The following is a 20,564-nucleotide window of genomic DNA, read 5'->3' as shown; positions in this document are numbered from 1 at the left end:
GCAAATTAAAACAGTGAGAGACACCACTACACACCTATTAGAACGGCCAAAATCTGGAACACTGACAACAGCAAATTCTGGCAAGGATGTGGAACAACAGAAACTCTCATTCATTCTTGTGAACGCAAAATGGTATAGCTACTTTGGAAGACAGTTTGGTGGTTTCTTATAACACTACACATTTTCTTAGTATACAGTCCAGCAATTGTGCTCTTTGACATTTACTCAAAGGAGTTAAATTACATGTACACAAAAATCTGCACATGGATATTTATAAAAGCTTGTTCATAATTGCCAAAACTATGAAGCAACCAAGATGTCCTTCTCTAGGTGAATAGATAAATAAACAATGATTCATCCAGACAATAGGATATTATTTAATACTAAGAAGAAATGAGTTAAGAAGGTATGATAAGACAGGCCAGAACCTTAAGAGCACATTAATAAGTAAAACAAACCAATATGAAAAGGCTACATACTCTAAGATCCCAACTATATGGCATCTGGAAAAGGCCCTATTGTGGAGATAGTGAATACAACAGTGGTTGTCAGGGCTTAGTGGGCAGGGAGGACTGAATAAGCAGAGCACACACGACTTTTAAGATAGTGAAACTATTCTGTATGATAGCATCTGCAACAGTGGATACACCCATTATACTTTTGTCAAAAACCATAGAATGTACAACACCAAAAGTCACATTTAATGTTAATTGTGGACTTTGGGTAATGATGTATCAAAATAAGTTCATCAATGGTAACAAATGTTCTACTCTGGTGTGAGAGGTTGATAGTGGGGAATTCTGTGTTGGGGGTGAACACAGGGTATATGCTAACTCTCTGTACTCTGCTGTGAGCCTAACACTGCTGTAAACATTAAAGTCTATTAAAATGCATTATAAAGTTTTATATTCAGATGATGATAATTTTATACCTAGAACATGAGTAAATTACGAACTAAAATATATTGGGCACTTTTGATGTGCCAAGAAATTGTCTAAAATCTTTAATGATTCTTTTTATTATATTTTGAGTGCTTATAATATGACAGACATGGTTCTCTTTGCAGCTGGTACTTGTTATTCAGCAGGTCTTAAGGCAAAATCCACACATCTCACTTTATAAGTTAAGGAATAGGTTTTGTTGTGGAAATGTTGATGCCAAGATCATCAGAGAGTGAAAGTGTGGTATCTTATACTGCCACTATCGTCATGTTCTAGGGCATGACATGCCTGTGTGTCTCAAGGGAAGGACCCTGTCCCATATTTCTTTCTTTTTGCTAGGGCAGAGATGAAAGCAATCCTGTCAGGGGAAATAAATAATCTGCTTGACACCAGGTAGTCAGAACAAAACTGTGAAGATATTCATAAAGATTTTTTGGAAAGCTTGATGTCCAGCACTTAAGGACTTTTAAACACATTGGATACTTGAATAGGATAGAATCCCTCCGGCAGTGAGAAGGGAGGACATCTACCCTAGAGAGCTTTTTGCCCAGACCACGAAAAGTGGTGTACTTTCCAGGGTCATTTTTGCACAATACTGCTTGATGTACCGTGGTCTAATCCTTGATCCTTGTGGATTATACGTATCTAAAATAGGAAAATAGGAAGATTGGGAAGATACGTGTATACTTCTTTCCAGTTTGTTCTTTGGGATTGAAAAATGTCTATGTCTAATAATTAAATGGAGTTTGACAAGGCTCTTAGTGGATGAGCCAGCTTGTCCTTTCCTGGAGCAGTAAGATAAGAAGAGACCCAGGGGTTATCATTTTGTCTCCATGAACATCCTCTGATGGGAAAAAAAAAAGTTAGTTGCAAAAGCACTAATGCTTTTATAAACACACTGAGGTTAAAACAGTAAAAGTATAGGAGTGTACTGCTTCTCCCTGAACCCTGTGCCTGAACTTCTTCTTTTAAAATTATTTTTTGGGTTTGTTCATTCTCCAAGTTTTTACTTAGATATAGATTAAAAAGTTTTCTTAAGGCTATAGCAATTTATGACTATTTAAAATGAGTGAGAAAAGTAGGTATTAATTAGATACTTACAGACATGCATCTTATGTCAACAACAAATTATGTTAACAAATTAAATTGAAAATTGCCTATTCAAAAACTTAATGCAAAGATTCTGGGAAGTTAGTGTCAATGGTGTCAGCAATGCTTTTGGATCTTCTTAAATCCTCATACAAAAATATACACAAAACAGAAAAACAAACAAACAAAAACAATCAAAATTGCAAAACCAGTAGCAACAAATACCTACTGGAGAGTATTCACATAAACATGAGTGACCAGATAGCCCTATGAACTTCAAAATACCAACAGCTATAGCCACAAGTTCAGCTTGTTATTGGAACAAGGGCCAGAGAAAACAGAGGAAAACAAAGGGATAACTGACAGATCTAAAGAAAGGAGAGTCCAAAAATAGTGCAACGGTATTCACAGAAATGCACAGTGGGGAAATTTGAGAACATTGGCTACACCTAGATGGAGAGTTGCTTGTTCCAATAGGGGAGGAGAGCAAATGGCCTGTGGATAGTGCCAAAGGGGTCGAAGCAGTCTAACTTCTGTGAACTCTCAAAACAGACCCACCCAGGATCTCCTCTAAACAAAGCCTCCTTCAACTGAGGAAAAACTAGTGGAAAGAAACTGGGGAAGAGGAACAGAGCCAGGGAAACTCAGAAACTGAGGTGCCATATTTTTTTAACACTATAAATACAATGGAAAGGACATCTCAGTGAAGAAGTAAAAGCTATCCGAACCTAGCCTTGTTCTAAATGAGCAACAGAGAATTATTAGTATCACGTCCCACTTAAAGTTTCCATAGGAAAAAGAGATTATAAAGTAGAAAGACATCAGAGCATACAATGAAATATACGTTCATAAGCAAATCAAAACCCTATTATTTCAAAATGAATTTCAAAACGAATGGGAAGACATTAAGAAAATGATACGAGATATGAATAAACAAAGTATATCAGAATTAGGAAAACTCTTAGGAGTGAGGTGACATGACTCAAGAAATAATTTGAAATAAAAGAAAAAAATTATTTGAGACAGAAAGATTAAATGAGAGAAAAAAAGTAGCAAATCAGTACAAAAAATAATGCCTTAAGAGAAAAAGAATATGGAAAGACCAAACAAATTTATATTTGCAATAATAAAAAGAGATTTGACACTACATATTGAATGAACACATCTTATATTTGAGAATATCTACCCAGAGCAATCAACACTAAAATAGATTCTAATAAACTTACTAGAATTAAACAAGCAAACAAACAAAAAACCCCCATGATTTGATGATTCGAGCATTGCCATGAAGGGCATAAGACTTACAAGGGAAAACCCTTTGGCAGAAACACTTTATCCTAGAAAAATACAAAATAACATTTAAAAACTAAAAGAATGAATGTGTGAGCAATGGTTTTATAGCTGGAAAAACTGACATTCAAGTATAAAAGGCAGCTCTTATTGACACAGAATCTCAAAGGATATTTTGAGATTTTCTATAAGCCCTTCCTATGGAATCTACTAGAAAACAAGATTTGGATAACAATGACTAGAGCATCAACATAATGAGTGTTGGTAAACATTAAATACATAATTACTTGTAGAAATATGATTAAATGAGAGTTTAAAGGGAAAGATTATATAGCATATAATGGCTACACAATCCGACAATGGGGGGAAATTGGGAATGATTCATGCAAAAATAATTCTTAAACTATTTCTAGTAATTATAATTGATTGAAGTATCATTAGTTTTGTTAGTCCGAGACTGTTGTATGGCAAATTTAGGTCAACAAATGAATTACAAAACATTTTAATATTATCCTCCTCTATTCTTAAGAACTAGCATTCACTGTGTAGTACAAAGAAAAATATAGTTATAATACAAAAGAGGTTGTGCAGAAATCCTGGAGTCTGAATTTGAAATGGAGGTATCAGTATGATCTTACAGGGTATTTTAGTTTTTTCTGTTAGAGAATTTTAGAAACAATTACCAGTAAGCTTCTCCAGTGTCGATATTGTAAACCTGAAATAATATTTCCCATTAAAAACAAAAGAAAACAGAACTTCCTGAAAAATGGCTGATTATAAACCTGGGGCAGGAAGAACTTTGCATAACAAACAGAAAAGGCTATCAGAGACTATTAGGGTCATGTCAAAGATAGCTTCAGTAAGAATAAAAACTTCAATAACTTAAGCCCATTCAATATGTTTCAATCCATGATTTCATAACAGTATTTAAAAAAAAAATTGATCACCTCTGAGGATGATAGGTAACAAACTCATTATATGAAAAACTGGCTAAATAAAGAAGAGAATCATTCATTTATCCTTAATTTCCTAGGAACTGTACCACTGAATAACCTAATAGGAGACTAGGAAAAGCCTCTTCTTGTAAAATTATCCCAGCTATTAAATTAAAACAAAATGAGAGGATTTAAATATTAGCAATAGAATGCCCAGTGATTTAATGGATCTAGATGTTAAGCATCACTGGATGCTAACATTAAAAAAAGAGTGAAAACAGATATTGTGTGTTTCCTGATGAAATAATACATCACCACTGTGGTCTTGGCAAAAGAATCAAACCTGAGTCTGATCAAGCATCTGGATCCAGTTGCCAAGTTGCAGAAAATGTAGAGGACAAAGAAATAAGGGGAGCTGTAGAAAACTTTATAGTTCCAATACGCAGCCTCTTCACTAGATTTAGTGTAACAGAAAGAAAGGAAAGGAGAGAAAGCCTGTAGATTAAAAGAGACTTAAAAGTAATATCAAGTTTTGAAAAATGGGCATGTACTTGGGTAATAAAATCATAAAGAAAATCAAAGAAGTGTTTATTATAAAAATTGGGATAGTGGGTACTCTTGGAGAGAGAGCAGTCATGACTAAGATGGGAAAATGGAGGGGCTTTAGATCTGCTAAAGATCTATTTTATGACCTGGGTGATGGTTGTAAGATTATTCACCTTATAATAATCCAACAATCTCTGCATTCATATTTTTGTTTTTACTATTTGTGTTTTAGTTTATAATAAAAGGAGTAGAAAAATCTTCATGAAAAAAGCTGCTAAATATTTAAGCTATTGACTGCCTTTGGGATAAAATTATGCATATAAACAATGTCTGAAATAGTCTGCCTTAAATTAGATGTTGTTTTGGGAGAGGAGTGAAAGAAAACAATGGAGAATCTATTTTCTATTTTATACACTTCTTTTATGTTTGAAACTTTAAAAAAAAATCAGATGCACTTATCACATAATTAAAAGCAAAGCATTCAAAAAGAAATAAAAAAACCTGTTGCACTACTTGAAATAATGACAATTTAAATATGAAAAAAACAAATGTCTGTAAATCATTTCAGTCAATGAATAGATCAAGGATACCACCTTCGGCTGTATATTTGATGGGCTGTTGTACTGGTTACTTTATCTCCACTGACAGGTAAAACTAGATTGAAATACCAGATCAAATACTTCCCTTTTAATTTTATGTATCTTGGATAAAATAAAGGAAAACAAAATATTCTATTTCAAAATTGTAATTTGGGAGACGGAATAGACTAGAAGTTCCAAACTTGTTTATGAATTTTTAATTATAATTTTAAAATTATTCTTTTATAAAATATTGATTTCAGCAATGGGAAATGCATAAAATAACACTACGTGCTTTGTTCTCTTCAGTAGCTCAATTATCCTGCTTCTTAATGTCAAAGTTTCAGAAAAGAATGAGCTTATGCATATTGGTAAACTCGGTTTCACGTAAAGAAAACATACACATGAAAACTATTGTACCTAAGTTACTTCTAACAAAGCTATTTTAAATTATCTTTTCACAATGCAGTTTTAAAAATATGATTTTGACTAGCTATTATTCTTCCAAAAGAAATATCTTAAGTTATATATTTTAGTTGTTAAATGTTGTCCAATATTAGTCAAGAACATATATGAGGGTACTTCAAAAAGTTCATGGAAATATAGAATTAAAAGATAGTATGAATCTTTCTTTGAAGTACCTTCATATGTACAGACCTCCATTTCAGGATACCATTCTTAAATGATGAATTCTTATTTTAAAATAATTTTCTTCCATGACTTCAACAGTGGCAAATGAAAAATTCTGTCTTACTTTGTTTTTTTCCCCCAATATTAGTTGGAACTATAGACTTCATTCTAAAAGAATTAATGTCATCTCTTTAAAAAAAGTATCATCGACTGAATCCACAATGCAAATGAAATGTGTTCATAATGATCCAGTTTTAATAGGGAAAAAAATACAATTCTAATATAGACTCCAAAGGTAGGAACAGAATTTTTACATTAGAATTTGATTATAATGCTATTATGACAAAAAAGGGCAATAATTTACAAACATCCTTCAGAAGCTACTAAACCTAGATTTTTATTACATTGAATTTAAATATAAGTGAAATAAATTCTTTCTACCATTTTTTAAGTCTAAGAGTTTTCTTTTTCTTTATATCTAATAAAACAATATATAAAGAGTTCAATGAGGACTTAGAAGATATCTAGCTCAGTTTATCATTTTTCTGTTTCTCCAACTGAGATTCAAACACATACTCTTATAATTATAACATTTAGTACATGCTGGAATAAATAAAAGCTCAATATTATATTCCCATGAAGGGACTTTGTAGTAAATGACAACTCATTAAGTAATTTGCTCTATACTATTTGCCATGTGTCTACTCCATGGGAGGAAGTGGTCAATAGACTAGAGATTTTCTATTGCACAAGAGCCATTGCCCTTCCAGACCTTACATTTTAGTAGATGATACAAATAAAAAAGTAAACAAATTAATAACATATATTTCAGGTTGTGATAACTGTCATGAAGTCAATGAAAATGCTGCTTATATCAAAATTAAGCATATAGACAGAGTATGCCTGATGCATTGACATTTAAGCTGATAGATAAAGAGTGAGACACTAGCCTTGTGAAGACTTCTGCAGAAGGCTGTATGGAGAGGCAATGCCATGTGGAGGGGACTTGAGAACTGTGATATGAGAGCTTAGTGAGTGGGGGAGAGTGCTGTGATTACAAGGGAGAGATAATTATAGATCAGATCATGTATGATCTTTCATCTTGGAAAGGTTTTGTATTGAGGGATTATGACATGTCACTGCACCTCAGGGCACAGTGGCTTATTTCTAGTAAACAATAAATTATTGTCTTCCCTATAATAAGATAAGTAATAATGTAAAAGTGATTCTGATAAGTAATTATGTATTATGGATGTAGAGACTGGGTAAGCAACAACATTCATTCCATTATTTCCCAAAGATACCCCATCACCAGACACACTGGGATAATACGGATCCCAGTGTCCTTGTAGAAGTGTTGAGTTTTCAGTTCATTAAAAAGATAGCTATGAATACAGGGGATATCTAAGGATCTAAGGGAACAGTGCTCCAAGCTGGGAAGATCAAGTGCAAAGGCTGTGAGATTAGATCATTCCTGGTACATGGGAGGAAAAGGAAAGAACAGGATGAGAAAGTCATGGAGTAGGAGATAAGGTCAAACAGGTTTCAAGGTTTACCTGGAAGGAGTGTGAGAGAAAAGAGTCAAGGCGACTATAAAGTTCTTAGCCAAAACAATCAAAAGAAGATAAAGAAGAGGACATTGTTTGGAGAAGTCAGAATTTTCCCTTATTTATACAAAATATTAAAAACTTAGCCATGTGAAGATGTCATGCAGTCTGGAGCTCTGGGGATTTGTCTGGGGTATGCATATAAATTTGGAGTCTTCAGTACCTACAGATGGTATTTATAACCACAAGACTGGATGAGATTGCCTATTGAGTAAGTAAGGACAGCAGAATTCCAACATCTGAGAACTTGGGCATTCCAACACTTAGAAATCAGAGTGTTGGAGCTGAGCCAGAAGAGGGGATTAAGAAGGAGAATACAGTTTAATAGAGAAAAAAACAAAATGTACTGGAAAGAAATTGAAGGAAACATCAACTGTGTTAAATAGGTCAAAAAGATAAGGAGCTACTTTGTTGAATTTAGCAAACTACAAGCCATAGGCATTGTAAGGAAATAATAATTTATCAATTAATAATAATTTCAATGTAAGGAAATTAATAGTCTGTAATGATAAAGTTAAAGAAAATGAGTTTACAGTCTAATGACAGCCCTCATACTCTTACTTTTCAGAATTGTCATAATGAAAATAATCATCTGCCTACGACAGACATTCTATATGTGTGACTAGACAGAGACTACAATTAATTTGTCTTGTATTGTCCCACATTGTCCTATTCAGTTTACATGAGGTAGCAGAAGGGTCGTTGCCCTGCCTGCTTTTATCAGGAGTACGTATTTTAGTGTGAACTAGAAAATGTCTAAGTACCATTATCTCCATCTCTGGACGTGAGGTTTTTTTCTGAAATGGGAAGATCTTTCTGCTCATACTTAGGACAAGCCAGAAATGTCCTGGAATTAAAACTTCTCGAGAACAGAGGTGAGCTAATTCTGAGGAGTGGGTCTAACTCCATTTCCCTGTCTCCCTGTTAGATTAACTGCTAATCACCCGTTGTTTTGGGGGTTTTTTTTGTGTGTGTGTGTGTGTTGTTGTTGTTGTTGTTGTTGTTGTTGTTGTTGTTCTGGCCAGTGCAGGGCTCAAACCTTGGACCTTGGTGTTATCAGCACCATGCTCTAACTGACTGAGCTAACCCGCCTGCCCTCCCATTTCTTATAGCTGGCTAATTACACACAGTTTTCCCCCATTCCTTACCAGAGTCCTGTCCAGCTGTTAAATAAGTCACTGAATTGGATCCTTGTGTTTTACACCTCCCCCCAAATTATTTGCACTCATATTCACAAAGCTGCTTTCTTGAGTACCCAAACAAACAACAACAATAAAACATGGTTATTTGTCTATTCTCCTTGTTGAAGCAGGAAGACTCATTAAGAGGATCTCAATCTTTTCCAATTATTCTGTTTAAATCTACCATGAGGAAAATCTTCCTTGGGACATCTTCTCCTTTGACCGATTACTTGAGATTTGTGGAAGAAGCTGTATTAGCTTTTTTTTTTTTACTGCTCTTTAACAAATTCCAACAAATTTAGTGGCTTAAAACAAATTTATTGTATTACAGAATGTAGTCAGAGTCACTTAACTGGTTTTTCTTCTCCAGATATCACAGGACCCAAGTCAAGGCATCTGCAGGCCTGTGTTCCTTTCTGGAGGCTCAAAGGATAAATCTGCTTCCAGCCCATTCAGTTGATAGGCTGAATTCAGCCCTTGGTGCCTGTGATAATGAGGTTCTAGGTTTCTTACTGGTTGTCAGCAGAGGGCTGTTCTCAGCTTCTAGGGGTGGTACTCATGCCCTAGCTTGTGGCTCCTTTTGTCTTCCAACCCAGCAATGAAGAATTGAGTGCTTCTCTGGCTTTAAATCTCTCTGGCTTTCTCTTACCGTGTATTTCTCTCACATCAGTCAGAGAAATTTTTCTGCTTTATGAGCTTAAAAAATTTTAAGATAATTTTTAAAAATTATTCAAGATAATTGCCCTATTTTGAGGTTTGAAACCTTATTCCATCTGGAAAGTCCTTTCACAGAAGCACCTAGATTAGTGTTAAATTGAATAACTGGAGGAGAGGAATTTTGATGGGACATCTTTAGAATTCTGCTTATCACAGGAACCATGAAGTTCATTTGCACCTATTATCCTTGAACAACTGCAGCTACAAACACATACAACTATGAAACCAAACTTATAAGCAGTAATAACAACTCTTTGGTTTCTTAGGTAAACCCAGAGGGTGGTAGCCATTTATAGGTCTCTATCCTTGAACAATCTTTCATCATGGGATGGATTGTTTCTCATTTTCTGCCTTATTTCTACACTGTGATTGTTCCAGTCATCGCAATGCCATACTGATACTACATTTTTAGTCATTAATTCTGAGTATGTGAGGTAAATTAAACAAACAAAAAAATAAACAAACAAAAAGACAATAGAGTATGGTCCAGAGGAAAATGGTAAAAACTACCAAAAATTCCAGGTGATAATATCTTTTACAATCTCAAAGTGTAGAGTGAGATCAGATATAGAACTTTATGAAATAGACACAATAATTTCTGGAAGCCAAGAATCCTTTAATCACTTGATATTGGCTGAATGCAAGGCTGAAGCTCTTGGGCTTCTTTCTGTGAGGTATACAATTTCCGCTTTACTCTCAGGGTTATTCTGAAGAGAACTAGTTTATAATCCAATCTCTAAATTTTGTGTGTTCAATCCATTTAAAATATTTTAGTGATATTTAACACCACTGCATTATTACAAAGCAACTGTAATAATTTTTACTTTTTACTTTTATTAATTGGGGTAAAATATACCTAAATAAAATTTACCATTTTTATAATTTTTTTTAATGTACAAGTCAGTGTCATGAAGTACAATCACATTGTTGTGCAACCACCATGACTATCCATCTCCAGAACTTTTTTATTTCCCCAAACTAAAATTCTGTACCCATTAAACAATAATTTCCCTTTCTCCCCTCCCCCAGCCTTGGGCAATCACCATGCTACTTTCTTTCTTTATGAATTTGATTCTCTAGGTACCTCATATAATTAGCATAATACAGTATTTTTCCTTTTGTAACTGTCCTATTTCACTCTGCATAATGTCTTCAAGGTGCATCCAAATTGCAGCATGTATCAGAATTTCTTTCCTTTTGACGGCTAAATAGTATTCTATTGTGTGTATTTATCACATTTGGTTTTTCAATTTATCTGTTAATGGACATTTGGATTGCTTCTACCTTCTGGTTATTGTGAATAATGCTATTATGAATATAGGTCTACAAATACCTGTTTAAGTCCCTACTTTCAATTCTTTTTGGTATATGGGCAGAAACAGAACTACTGGGTCATATGGTAATTCTATCTTTAATATTCGAGGAACTGCCATACCATTTTCCTTAGTGGCTGCACCATTTTACATTTTTACATGCCCACCAGCAATAAAAAAAAAAGGTCCCGGTTTCATCATACCTTTGCAACACATTTTATTTTTAAAAATTTAACATTACCATTTGTGTGTGTGTGTGTGTGTGTGTGTGTGTGTGTGTGTGTGTGTGTATTATAGCCATCCGAATGGGTGTGAAATGATATCTCATTGTCATTTTGATTTGCAGCTTCCTAATGATTAATGACATTGAATATTGTTTCATGTACTTATTGATTTTGTATGTTTTCGTCAGAGAAATGTCTAAGTCCTTTTTCCATTTTTAATCACATTGGATTTTTTGGTTGAGTTGTAGCCCATTATACATTTTGGATATCAATCCCTTGTCAGATATATAATTTGCATATATTTTCTTCTATTCTATAGGTTGCCTTTTCACTCCTTTGATGCACAAAACTTTTAAATTTTAATGTAGTTCGATTTGTCTGTTTTGATGTTATTCTTGTTGCCTGTACTTGGGCTCACTCATAGCTTCCCCCTAAGTATACTTAGGCTTTGCTTTTGTTCATTTTCTACTTCATTTTCTGCTTAAGTAAGTCTTATCCAAAAGAATCACATGTGAAACTTTAAAAAATATATAACTAACTTGATATGGTTTCTGGAGGTTTTGATTAAATAATACTGGTGCTCCGCTCTGTTATCAGTGTATTTAAAAAAATTGAAGACTGATGTTTATGCCTAGGAAGGATTGAGAAACACTGATCAAATAAAACCAATTGCACATATACTTTCACCTGCAACATGGTCTTTTATGCCTAAGGACTTTTGTTTATCATGTTTCTTTTGCCTTTATCTCTTCAAATCTGTCACCTGTGTAAATTTAGCTGGACTTTGGTTTAGTACTATCATGTTTATGTTTTTCTAGCCAGCCTCAGTTCCATCACCTGATCCCAGCCTTTTGGTTTGAAAATGCTCTTATGTTTTAAACTAGAAACTAAAGGGTAAAAGCCCATGCTAGGACATGTAACGGTTTCTAATAATCCATATTAGGAGACTATATTTATTACTTTTATAAAAAACAGTTAGTGGCAGTATACTAGTTTATTAGTAGCAGTATACTAGTGTACTAGCAAACTCTAATGTATTTATTTTGGCACATACACTTGGTATATTTTAAATTTTTATGCCATTTGTATCTAATTTGTATCAGCTTAGAATTACATAAAAATACATTGGTATTTCCAGTAAAAAAAAAAAAAGAATGATTTTCTCTTGAAATCGCTCAGTTTATTTTTTTAATCAAAGCATTGGGTATGTACCATAGCAGTAAAATAAATCTTTAAGACATGGTGCTATTATCACATTATGTCTCAAGATGTGTGCCTTGAGAATATTTTTCATGATTCATTTATAATTAATGCCTTCAAATATTTCCCATATAATGATGATTTAACTTTCTAAGATATTGAAACCAGTCAATATAATTTTACCTCATAATACTCTAGTTCTATGAAACTAGAATAACTAGTTCTATGAAAATGCAAATCAAAGCAGAGTATTTGGCAATTTGAATTTGCATGCATATGGTGTATATACATAAAATGATTCAGAATATTGGATATCATTACCCAATCATTACACTCATAGACCATAATAAGGAAAAAGAGAAATTTGCCCCATAAAAGACATTAACAAAATGGAAATTTTTATAGGCATACAATTTATATCCTAAGTCATAACAGGACCTAAATGCCAAAATTAATATAGCTATGAAAATAAAGCCAAAAGCAGCATTTCTTTCAGCATCTGAAGAATATCTCTATAGAGTATAAACTTAATGAGGTTGGCTATTACCTATATCTCTTCAAAAGGACTTAAAAACACACTACTATTTTTATTTCTATTTAAACAGTGGGATAAGTCACTAAATTGAACATGTGGTATAGTAATTCAGAGGTAAAGAACACATTTTTAAAATTAGACAACTGAGGTTTGAATTGTGGATTTACTATTTACCAGTTATATTATTTTGCATGCATTTTAAAGCTTAGTCTTTGTTTTCCTTATATAATATAGTATGAAATTACCTATCTCATAGAAATGTTGTTAGTATTTAATATTATAATCATGAAGATATTAATATAGTGTCTGCATATAGTGAATATTGTGTGTATTACTCATTATTTTTTGATTGAAGCAAACTGGAGTTCACTCTTCTGTCTTTCTAAAAACAAAGAATTACCACCATACAGGTAAATGGTTAACTGGTTTACTTTGTATGTGATGATCTAAAATGTTCTTGAAATTGAATGTAGGTGAAGTTTTTTGCCTCTATAATTTTTCAATTTAATATATGCATGTATATGTAGTTGCATATGTAGTTGAAGCACATATAAAGCACATATATGGTTTTGAACTTTAAACCTGTTTGTAGGAGTGAAAGCTGAAGTAGGAGACTGAGAAACCATAGCAGTAAGAGGAATAATTTATTAGATAAGAACATACAAATGATGTTTCATTAAATTTCTGGGTAGATACATTATTTCACCTAGAGATTAAACAATTAGAATAATTGCATTTTTGTAAAACCCTGCTAGATGTAGTCTCTTCAAAACTGGGGAACTGTGTTCACACCATGTCATATGGTAAAGAAATAAAACAAGTTTTAAGGTTCTACGGATCTTTCTTTAATTCACTGAAAAAGACTTGTAGGCCATTTAAGTGGTAACAAAACATTTTGATTAAATTATGTAAACTATGATTAAGTTCAATGTAATCTGACTTTTTAATCTTTCCAAAGTACATTTGTTAAAGTTTCAATGAAAGATTTCAGAAATTAAGCTTGTATATGAATATATTCCTATTTGTTTCTTCTTATAGTCATTTATCCATATATTTATCTTCTTATTCAATCTCCAACATAAAACAAATATTTATTTATTGTGTCCATGTGCTCAGTATTGCTTTAGATGTAGTGGAAATTAAAATAAAATTCTAAAAATCCCTACATTCCTGTAGTTTACATTCTAGTAAGCTAGAAGTTAGAGAACCACTGAATATAATAAGTATTTGAGTTATACAGTAAGTTAAAAGGTGACAAGCACAAATAAAAAACACAAAATACAAATCAAAGTAAAGGGTGGGCAGGGGTAGGCAAGGAGTACTGCAGGGCAATGTTAGTTAACTAGGACGATCAGGACAGGCTTCCAAAAGAAAAGGTGTCAAATGAGCAAAGACTTGAGAGTGGTGAGGAGGCAAGACATACCCACATCTGAAGAAGAACATTTTCAAGCAGAGCAAGAAGCCAGCGTAAAGACCCTGAGACAGGAAAATGACTGTATGTTAAAGAAGCCTTGGGTAACAAGCATTCTGTGACAGAAGAAAAGCAGGAGAAGAAGTTAGTAAGGAAACTGGGAGCCAGGTAATATATGTTCTTGCAAGCCATTGTAAGTACCTCAGTTCCTATTCTTGGAGAAATTGGAACCATTCTAGGGTTTTGCACAAGAGTGGTATGATCTAAATAATATTTTAAAAGAATTACTTTGGTAGATAGGTTGAGAATTGGCTACAGGGGTTAGAGGGTGGAAGTAATATTAGTTAAAAGACTTTTGCAATAAGCCAGGGGAGACATTATGCTGAGCTGGAGAAGGGTGTTAGCAGTGGAGTTTAAGACGGTAGTTAGATTCTGTATGCTCTGATGATAGAATCAACAGGATTTTCAGATGGATTATATGTGGAATGTGAGATATAGAGAGGAGTGAGGATGACAAATGTTTTTGGTCTGAGCAACCAGACAAATGGAATTGCTGTTAAATGAAATGAGAAAGACTGAGGATAGAATAGCAAACATTGGGGTTTTGATTTTAGTCTTGTTAAGTTACTGTTTATATAGTAACACAATTTTTTTTTTTTTTTTTTTGGACTGGTAAGGGGATCGCAACCCTCGGCACAGTGTGGTCCGCACCACTCTCAGCTAGTGAGCGCACCGGCCATCCCTATATAGGATCCGAACCCATGGCCTCGGCGCTACCAGCGCCGCACTCTCCCGAGTGAGCCACGGGGCCGGCCCATAACACAATATTTTGATGAAAGTCTATGATACAGTGATAGTAGTTAAATGTAAACTAACTTTATATTCTCTTCCAGATCACTTTAATTAAAGTATCTTTAACTATGTGAGTAGGGATATTGAGGAGGTAGTAGGATGTATGATTGACATTGAAATAAGAGGCCCTGGCTACATATAAAATAATTTGGAGTGTTATCATACGGATAGCGTTTAAAAGTCACAAGCCATGAGAGTGAGGGATGATAGAGAGAGCAAGACACTAAGCACTGAGCCCTCCCACATTATCAAAGTGGTCACAGTAAGTGTCATCAACAAAACAGATTAAGAATGAGCAGCATTAGGAGAAAAACAAGAGGGTGTGGTGTCCTGAAAATGAAGTGAAGGAAGAGTGTGGGAGGAGGAAGGGGTCAGTTATGCTATAAACTGCTGAAAAATCAGAACTGAGAATTGATTATTAGATTGGCAGTGAGACTATTATAGGTGACCCTTAAAACAGCAGTTTTGAAAGAATTAAAGGAGAAAAAAAGCCTTACTGGAGTGGGTTACAGAGAAAGTATAGGGGAAGAATTGGATTCAGGTAATATAAAAAATCTTGTCAAGGTATACAAAAGAGAGCAGAGAAATTTGCAGCTGGAGGAAGATGTGGTATTGAGAGGTGTGTGTTTTGTTTTGTTTGTTTTTGGTATTTTGCTGGCTTGTTTGCAGGTAACAGAAATGATCCAACAGAAAGAGAAAAATTAATGAGCTGGGAAAAAGAAATGTTGGTTGAGGTATGTTTTTTAACAGATATAAAATACGGGATCTATTGTACAACTGTAAGTGTTGTCCTTAGATAGGAGCATGGACAGTTAATCTATAGTGACAAAAGATAACACAGAGTATGTGTCTAGAGGCTGGCAAATGTCTAGATATGGTGGAGCTAGATAATTAATATTTTTTCTAATTGAATTAAGAATCTAAGTCATTATCTGAAAGTGAAAATAAGCTAGGAGGTTTTGTCTGAGGACAGAAGATTTTATGTAATAGTTTAGAACAGGAGGCAGCAAATCCAGACAGTTTTCTATTTTTGTAAATTAAGTTTTACTGTGACACAGTCATGCTCATTCTTTCATACAGTAGTTTTCACAGAGAACTTATGGTTCATGAAGATTATAACATTTACTGTATGGTCTTTTACGGAAAAAGTTTGCTGTCCCTGGTCTACAGAGTTGAATAGAGAATGAGCCAAGATAATCAAAATCAAGGATCCTCTTGAATTCAAAGTGAGAATGGTCCATATGTTGCAAATTTTTCTCTAAAATCATTTATCTATACAGGCACAAGTGCAGGGTTGAGGGAAAATTGAATTTAACCAGGACTGGGGTTATGCCAAACAAATATAATGAAGAAATAGAAAGACACGGAGGAACCAAATAACTGACCATGTTAATACTCTATAGATGTTACATGAGAACATTCATTTGCTAATAACTCATCATGTTGTACATATATTGTATGTATGTTCCAGTATGATGATTAAATATGGAGTTTAAACTGGTAAAAGAGGGCAAGGAGGGAATCTGGGAGATAAGAGACTGTATCATCAATAGATCTAGGACACAGAGGGGTTGAAATGGATTGTGTAATAAAATAAATGTGTTGGAAAGATAGGTTGTAGATAGTGTATGCATTAGTTTTGTAAGCTGCCAAAATAAAGTACTGCAGACTAGATGGCTGGAACACCAGAAATATATTTCCCCACAGTTCTGCAAGATAGAAATCCCAAAATTACGTTGTCAGCAGTGTTGGTTTTATTCTGAGACCTCTCTCCTTGGCTTGCAGTTGGCCATCTTCTCACTCTGTCTTCACATGATCTTTCCTTTGTGCACACACATCAGTGTCCTAATCTCCTCTTCTTAAAAGAACCCCAGTCACAGTTGATTAGAGTTCACCTTTATGACCTCATTTTACCTTAATTGTCTTTTTAAAAGCCCTATCTCTAAATATAATCACATACACATGAATGGGGGGAGAGGGGACACAGTTCAGCCCATAACAGTGTGCGAGGCTTAAAATTAAGATCAGAAGAAAATTACTAAATAATAGCAACGTCTAGAGCCTGACTACAAGATTATTAGAAGGAAGGGTTCAAGGAATTATTATTTTTGTGTATAATGAAATCACTGATAATTAATACAGGGACAGGGTTGGAAGAAGTGCCAGGAAGGAGGAAGCTAACATATAAATAGGAATTATCTGTGGGTGTACAAGAAAGTATCAAGTGTAATAATATGAACCAATGAGGTGTAGAGATATGAACCAATGATGTGAAATTCAACGTTGTCTTCTGTAGAAAGGAAGGAAGAAGAATAGTCTGAAAGCAACAATAGAAAGCAAAGAGGACACTTAATCCAACTCCAGGACAATTAATATATGGCATGTGGTGAAAAAATGGTCCAGCAATTGTGAAGGACACAGTGGGAAGATTCAGGGAAGAGCCATTAGCCAAAAGATGAAGGGGATATTTAGGGAAGTGGTTGAAGATATAATACTGTTGAGAGGTTGTGGAAATGCTGTAGTAATATTGTAAATTGTTAGGGAATGTATATAAATACACATACATTATATACATATGTATATACAAACAAACACATATGTATAGTGGATTTGTATGTGTGAGCCAGAATAAACCCTGCCCCAAAATATCTTGTACATATTCCCGATGTAATTATATAGTATATAGTTACAGAGCTTCAAGTGAAATATCAACTCTTGGGCAGTTTTACAACTCCAGAAAATATTGAGGTCAGTTGACTTACACTGACACATTTCCATGAAAGTATGTCATAGCTTTTTGTGTCTTCTCATTCTTTCCCCTTATATCCCTGTTACTTCCATGCATACCACCCCACTCCTAATAATGCTGTCAATTGTAGATTACCTTCTCACTTTTGAAATTTACGGGGGAAAAAATATTGACAGTTAGTAATGGAAAACAAATGACAACATATTAGAATTAGGACAAATTTCAGAACAGCTCAGAACAGGCCTGAACCTTTTCATAAGTGAAGTGCAAGAACATTGTGGCGATGTTTTTCATTTTATCAAGTATTTCAACTTTGTTTTCCTTCTCTTTATTACAAGGTTTTCATATTTTGGTTGGTTGAGTTTGCTATTTGATCCCTGGGTACTACTGAACCCAAATTAATAAAATCATAATTAAGTGTTGTGAAAATAATATGAGTGAAGTAAAATATCTCATTTAAAATCAAAGCCAACTATTTCTTATAGAATTTGTATAAAGCACAGAAAAGAAAGAAAAAACATAAAAAAGATCAAAGGAAAAAATTTCAAATCTTCAAAAATTGTAATTTTTGAAAATTACAGTGAAAATTATTCTCAGAAAAAATATGAATGTTTTATAGCACCTCTCTACAGAGGTTTTCAAGGCTATAAGTTGTTATCTTAATACATCAAAATATATTTATTTGAGAAGACAGATAGTATTTTCCTATTTTAATATTCTCTATTCTAGAAAATGTCTTTAATAAGGGTATATATTTTTATAATTAAAATAAATGATATGAGGGTATTTCAAAAGTTTGTGGAAATACGGAATTAAAAGATAATATGCGTCTTTCCACAACATTATGAAGATCCTTTGCACATTTTGTTTTAAGAATATAATCCCTAACTTTTTGGAATTTATTTAAAACCGTGATTGTTTGACATGTAATAAGGAGAAATCAGGTTGAGACAATTAGATATACATTCTCAACAAAATTTTGACTTCATTAACAAATGAAGTTAAATTAACTTTATTAACAAATGTAGTTGTACCTCTCAACCGTGTAACTAGCACTCTAAAATAATTTCACTCCTTGTTTATGCTCTTGGATAAACATGGGCCATATACACCTGTTTGCTCAATTTTCTCCTTTTCATGTCTCAGCACAGAAGCAGGTAGCCTTGTGAAAGTACAGATGCTCTCAGAATAATCATGTTCCAGAGATGTGGAGAATGGAGAATCTCAGTGGATTTGAACCATTTTTTAAAATTGGATCAGAAACTTTTTCAGCACATTTTAGTCCCCTGAAGTAAAAGCTTAAAGGATTGAGAGTAAATCCACTTGTCTCCTACCCTATTAAAATGGCAGCATTCCTGTTGTGCCAAAATGGGTAGCTTGCTTTGCTACGATGAGAAATGAATTTGTTTTGTTTAAAAGAAGACACTTGCAGTCAGGATCTAGAGCTCTACTTTTGATGCTCAGGTGGAATTAGAAGAATATTAGAAGAAGAAAAAGGTGAACAAAATTAATGAGTTGTGGTAGAAATCCTATCAAATATATTTCTATTTTTCTTCTGTTTCTTGCATAATAAGATCTATTTGACTCATGTCTAATCTTATCTTTAATCTCTAAATTTTATTTTTTCCTTTATTTGGATATGTTTCTAGTTTTGGATGAATTTTAGCACAAATCATAATGATTATAGTTTTTTTTTTAGTTTAGTTAGTGCCAAAATATGTGTTAAAATTTGAAACTCTATATGTGTCTGCATGCATAACTATCCCAAATCCTTTTTCCTATCCTTAAATCATCAGAAAAATCATTTATCCATGTATATATTTTGAGTTATAAAAACCTGCTTTTCCTCTTTTTCCCTAAGAGTTTTGCCTTGTAAATATTCGTAAATAATTTAACTGAATGGACCTATAGAGGATATCTACCAAAATTCATCAGTGGGACTGCTATTGGGAGAGATTTTCCTCTGCCAATCCAAATAGATGTGTACAATGGAGGCTGTGTTAACAGAAGCACAGTATGCCTACATCCTTTGCCTCAACTCTCTCTGATCTTGATTTCTACTCAGTTGACATGATAAGTTGTATAATTTATGCTGCCGTAACTATTTGCCAGCCTTTTTCAAATGTATATGTTTTGTCTTTCCAGTTGATGTATGTAATCAAAGACAGATCCTACATATTAGATTTTGTACCTTTAGAGTATCCATAGAGGCATTCAATAAATAGAGCTGACTCTACATTTACATTTTTTAATTTACATATTGAAACCTCTTACTGGTTATTGATTTCTGTTAGTAAAATTATATTAGTACCTCTTAGGAAATTATAAAATCTGAAGTTTCTGATAAGTAAAACTATGACCATCAAGAAGAGCATGCTTTGGAAAAGTCATGCTTTTGTAGTATTCTCAACTAATTTTAATACTGCTAGTGAATATATCCCGTATCAACTGAAAATTATTTTAAACAAAGCTGTGGTATTCTCAAAAAAAAAAAAAAAATCATCCTTTTCTGAGACACACCTGACTATAGGAGTACATCTGGATTATGTAAACACCAGTAATAACAAGTATTAAAGATACTATTCAACCACATAATTTTATGTCATTTAGGTTTTTCTAATTACAACATTTTTCATGCTCCCAAATGTTTTCTAAATTGTTTTAAATTGATATTTTTATGTTTCAAGTGTGTTAAAATTTGTTTGATTTCTTTCTACAGAATCTGGAACCTATAGGGATTTATCTATAAATGCTTATTCTCCAGCA

Source organism: Cynocephalus volans, chromosome 5 (assembly GCF_027409185.1).
Source record: "Cynocephalus volans isolate mCynVol1 chromosome 5, mCynVol1.pri, whole genome shotgun sequence".
In the NCBI taxonomy this organism is placed as follows: domain Eukaryota; kingdom Metazoa; phylum Chordata; class Mammalia; order Dermoptera; family Cynocephalidae; genus Cynocephalus; species Cynocephalus volans.
This window is presented reverse-complemented; position numbering follows the sequence as displayed.